This window comes from Pipistrellus hanaki (genome assembly GCF_964339955.1).
Source record: "Pipistrellus hanaki genome assembly, chromosome: 9".
NCBI lineage: Eukaryota > Metazoa > Chordata > Mammalia > Chiroptera > Vespertilionidae > Pipistrellus > Pipistrellus hanaki.
In genome coordinates, this window is record NC_140511.1 from 47,372,250 (window position 1) to 47,378,249 (window position 6,000).

Consider the following 6,000-nt stretch of genomic DNA (forward strand, 5'->3'; position numbering starts at 1 on the left):
ACACACATCACCCATCTGTATACTGGTCCCCCAGTTATAAACCCAAGGTTTCCATCTAATATTTCCACACTCTCCACTTTTATCCCAAAGCCCTCCCGCGCCCCTGCACCTGACCCCCACATCCCCACAAGTGCCTGACACCCAGGCACATCGGGCCCAACTCCATTCACCCTGTGCCTAGTTCTTAGCCTCCTGTCTGCAAGGCTGAGGCAAGGGTGTCCTATGGTTGGCCAACTTCTCCACACTCTGCCTCCCAGGAAATCTCTATTGAGAGAGAGGAGGGAGAGAGCCCGCAGAAGCAGGGACACAGAGGGTAATTGATTCCCCCAAATTAGGTTTCTGCTTTCTAAAGACCGGCATTGTTCCTGCTCTCAATGTGCACAGAGGTATTGAAGATTTCCTTTTTGTTTCCTCGGGCAATGAATGAGCTTAATCCATTTGGCTTTATAAATCAGGAAACTAATATTCGCTCCTTCCATAGCAGCTTTTTTAAAAATTTAATTGCTGGGGGAGGCACAGTTTGTCACCCTGGTGCTGTCCCCAAGCCCCTACTTACAAAAGCACATCTGATTGAGGGGTCCAGAGGAGTGGGAGTGGGAGGGAGAGCTCCTCCTGACTCCTCCTGCCCCCTCCATCCTTGCACAAGGACCCACGCAGTATCCGGGAAAGGGTGTGACATGACCGAATGGATCACATCCAGTGCAGTGATGGAAAGGGGAGTGTTCAGAGGTGTTCCTCAGAATGATCTCCCAAATCTGCTGTTTGCAGTCTCCCATTAGCACTGGACATAGCCATGCCGTGCCCAGGTTTGGGAAGTCCTCCTCCTCACCATCCTGCACACGTCTCCAGAGTCATCTTCCTGGTGCCCAGATCTGACCCTGCTACTCTCCGGCTCAAAAAATCTTCCATGGCTCCCCATTGTCCACGGACAAAGCCCTAACTATGTATTCTATCACTAGAGGCCCGGTGCACAAAATTCATGCACGGGTAGGGTCCCCAGGCCTGGATGGTGATCAGGGCTGACCTGGGGGGTGACTGGCAGAGCAATCGTGAGGTCCCACTGGCACACCCTTGCTCATCAGCCCTGCCCCTTGCCACTGCCACCAGTCGCCTCCCTCTGTGGGGTGACCGGTAGGGCAATTTTGAGGGGAGGACCCATCTTGGCTGGCCTGGGGACTGCAGGCTGGGGGCAGCTCCTTTATTGATTGTCTGCCTCCTGATGGTCAGTACCCATCATAGCAATTAATCGTTCTGTCGTTTGCTCAATGTGCACATTAGGCTTTTATTATATAGGATTTCAGGCCCTTCATGAGATCTGGAGAAGCCTTTGTGAGCACCACGACCCTTCACTTTAATTCAATATCTATTGAGCAATAAAAATCTTACATTCTGCCCTGGCCAGTGTTTCCCAGTGACTAGAGCATTGGCCTGCAAACCAAAGGGTTACGGGTTCAATTTCAGTCAAGGGTACATACCTGGGTTGCAGGATCCCCACCCTGTTTGGGGTGCGTGCTGGAGGCAACCGATTGATGTGGCTCACTCACATCTATGTTTCCCTCTCCTCTCCCTCTCCCCACATCCCTTCCACTCTCTCTAAAACCAATGGGGAAAACACACTCCAGTAAGGTTTAATAAAATGAAATGAAAGCTTACGTTCCTGCCCCTCTGGACTGGTTTGCTGAAATTCAATACACCTTGCAGGCTCCTGTCCCAGTGACTCTTCCTTTAGCAGCCTTTTCTCAGAAAGCCCTTGCCCACCTCTCCAGTCCCAAGGAAACACGGCTCCCCTACGTCCTTCAGCTGCTAAGACGGTGTCTGTTTGGGAAGGCTTGGTTGCTGAGTGGATGAGTGGACTGTAGATTATTCCATCGAGTCCTGGGGCATAAGATCAGCCTCTGAGAGCCTGGTTTTAGCTCTCCTTTGGAGTGGGGGGACAGGTGTGCTATCAGGAACCTACACGGGATCCCTGGAGAAAACGGGAGCTGCAAAGGCAGGGGAGGGCTTTAGATACAAGAATGCAGGCTCAGAAGGAGAGAGCTTTGGACACTATCTTTTTCTCCAGGATTTTGCATGGCATGGGACCAGGACCCAGGCACATGCTTCCTCTGGAAGCCCACTAGTTGGATCTCCACACTGTTTAGTTCTTTGTGTAGCTACATATGGACACTGCCTAGATTGGTGCCAGCTGTTCCCTGCACTAGGGCACCTGGCCAACAGGGCAAGAGGGAGCTGAAATTCTGCCCTCTCTTTGCTCTCCAAGCCATATGCTTGGCATGGACTGCATCCACCCGAGAGGGCACAAAGGCACCACATGGACTAGTGTGGCCCTGCCATTGGGTACTTGTGCTTAGCCAGAGTTCTCTTAGAGAAGCCAGCCTGAGGGGTGAGCGCCAGCCTCCCCTCCCCCCACCCTCACTTGCACCAAGGGCCTGTGTGAACTCTTAGAAGACCAGCCTGCTGGTTTTCATAGAGAAAGAGAAAATCCAGAGAGCTTTGCCATTAGGGAGCGGTCAGGACACTGAAACAGATGCCCAGCTCCATCTCTGAATGTCTATGGGGCCCCAAGCCCTGGTGAAAGACACTGAACTCCATCCACAGCTGAGATTCAGAGAGGGACAGGCCTACTACAAGGACTGAGGCTCCCAACGGGGCCAGGCTGGAGGAGGGACAGTGAGGTTCCTGAGAGGAGACCCTCCTGGGGGAACTAGACTTGAGCCACCAGCCTTGGAAAGACAGAGTTGGGCCTGACCTGCTCCTGATCAGCACTTTGGGAAGAAGAGGGCAGTGGTGCGAATGAGAAGCTGGATCACTCAGGGCCCTACCGCTTTGCTGTGGGATCCGCACCTGAAAGAGGTGGTCACCAGAGCAAACGTTATCTCTCTGTTGGGCCGTGAAGGGCAAAAGCAGCCAGGGTCAGCAGTTTTGTGGCCTTGGCAGTAGCGCATGAATGGAATACACACAATACAATGGCAAGAGCATTGGGCAGCAGCTCTGATTATATAGGAGGCACCTATCTTCTAGCCCACTGGTCGGCAAACTGAGGCTCGTGAGCCACATGCGGCTCTTTGCCCCCTGGAGTGTGGCTCTTCCACAAAATACCTCGGCGAGTCTATTTTGAAGAAGTGACGTTAGAAGAAGTTTAAGTTTTAAAAAATGTGGCTCTCAAAAGGAATTTCAATCGTTGTGGTGTTGATATTTGGTATCTGTTGACTAATGAGTTTGCCAACCACTGTTCTAGCCTATCAACCCCACCTCCCAACGCTGGGGTTGTTAGAGAGAAAATGACTTTATCCAGAACTCAGAATCTAGTAGGTGTCCAGGGGGGACTTGGGTTACGAGTGTAAGCACGTTTAGAGGATCCCACAACTTTTTTGAGAGGAGGATCCTGAAGAGGAGAATCAGAGCATCAGAATTTGGGGCTAATTATTGTGAATGTGTGAGCTTTGGCGCTCGGCATGTATGGTCTTTAAGTTCCAACCTGTCTTAGCTAGATGACAGCCATGCAGGGCAAGGCTGTGTGAGCAAGAATGGGCCGGAACAGAGCAATAGGGGATCAGCCCCACCACCAGCTTTGCATGGCGGCAGTGGAGCTCCACAGGAGACTCATAGGGCAGCTCTGCCTCAATGCCAGGAAGACCAAAGGCTTTGCTCTCACTGCCCCTCTCCTCCAAGAGGGCCTCTTGTAGCCATGCTTGCTCTCCTATGAATTTCCATCTCATTTCTCTTCTCTTCTCCCCAATCATCTGGTCCCGCTGTTCCATGCCAGTCTCAGCAGATGCCATCACTTCCTACCTTACTGAGGTGAGAGAATCCATCAGACAGGAAAGCCCTCCTCCTCCTGCCTCCCATCTTCATCTTCTGCTTCTGCAACAGGCACCTGGTCACACGCACCTTCCCTCCTTCAGCGTTAGAGAATGTGGTCTTCCTCTCACCCAGGGCCTATCTTTCAGGGTGTGCTCTGGCCCACCTGCTACCTCCTGCAAGGTGTTCCATTGGCTCTTCCTTCCCCTCTGTCTTCTCATTCTGCTGGGCCTTTCACCACAGCAGCAAACAAACTCTGGTGTCTCACCCAAAACAAGCAAATGAAGGAACTCCCTGGACTGCACAACTTGAGATAATTTGCTACCTATTCTCCTTGGTTATCATGCTTTCTCATCTCCCTGTCTCCTCCCCTGCTCCTAACTGGCTCCAGCCTCCAAGTTTGCCAAAGTCACCAGCGACTTTTCTATCACTATAGGACTAGTTTGGGGTCTCACCTTTTCTGACCAGTCAGCTTTTAACCTGTTAACCAAGAGGGACCTATAAATATGTCAAACGTAAACAATATTGGGAACGGGTAGGATGTATGAATACGTCCTTGAAATATATGTTGCGCCCCAAGAGGGACGGTATGTATTTTTTGTAATCTTTTTATTTTATTTTATTGATTTTTTACAGAGAGGAAGGAAAGGGGAGGGATAGAGAGTTAGAAATATCGATGAGATGAGAGAGAAACATTGATCAGCTGCCTCTTGCACACCCCCCACTGGTACACCATAAGGTACATGCCCTTGACCGGAATCGAACCCGGGACCTTTAGGTCCGAAGGCCGACACTCTATCCACTGAGCTAAACCGGTTTCGGCTATTTTTTGTAATCTTTATCATTGTTTGTAAAATTTATAATTTTTTAATTCGACATGTCCATTTTTTTGTCGGTATTCTTTTCTATTTTTTTTGTTGTAATTTTGTACTTTCCTTTGTGCTTTATATATATAAATAAATGAAAAAAATATATATTTCATTTATTTTCATTAAGTATAAATAAATAAAAATTAACATGAAATTACGTCCTCTGGGCGTGATGTACTGACACGTCCTAGTGAAAGAATACGCGTCATTACAGGTTGCGTCATTAAAAAGGGAACTCCCCGGTTTAATACACTCAATGCCTTCCGTCTTAAACATGTTTCTTCCCTAGTCTACATATTCTCTGGGTTTTCCTTTTAACCTCAGGGGCGTTCCTCTCAGTCTTTGTTTATCGCCAGCTTCTCCTCTTTCATCCAACCTTCAGCTGTTGGCATTTCCCAGCCTGGGTCCTCGGCCCAGGAACCCCTTTCCCCTGGTGCCATCCACAGCTGTCAGTGTGTGTGACCTTCACTCAGGATCACTCCTTTGAGTTCTGCTCAAGTATGCCCACCTGGCATCTCAAAACCATCTCACATTTTGAAATCTAAATGGAGTCCTTGATTTTCTTCCCAAATCTTTCTTTTGTCTTATTTCAGTAAAACAGTCACCAGAAATCTGGATGTAAAGCAGAATTTCAACCAAGCCAACAAAAGTAAAAAAAAAAAAAAAAAAAAAAAAAAAAGGAGGTGGGGGCAGAGCTACAAATATATAAAATAAGATAGTATATTACACTAAACATGAAGAGACTGATTTCCCTATCAAAAAACAGATTGTCTGAATAAGTAAAAAAACACAAAAAAAACACCAAAAAACAAAGTACAGCCAAATGCTGTTTACAAGAAATACTCCTAAAACAAGGTGACAAAAACTAAAAATGAAACAATGGGCAATGGTATACCAAGCAAATGCAAGCTCAGAGGGAGTAGGAAGGGCAATATTGATTGGGTGTGGGGGGCGGGGGGGAGGGAAGCAAAACTCAAGCATAAACTGCTTGGAAATTAAGAAACATTTTCTTAAATTACTAGTGAATTACTAGTGGATCCAAAATCAGATCAAAACTGGAATTGTAAATCAACTAGTAAAGAAAAAGAGGATACAGCATACCGTACAGAACTTAAGGAACATGGCTGTCTTCATAAATAGTTGTATCTTAAATACTTTTAATATTTTAAAAAGCAAATTAACTAGGTAGTTGATCTAAGAAACTAGAAAGAGAACAAACTAAGCCCAAAGAAAGTAGGAGGAAATTAGTAAAGCTAAAATCAGAAATTAATTAAACAGAAAATAAAAATACCATAGAGAAAATAATTTTTAAAAAGTTAAAACCTAAGCC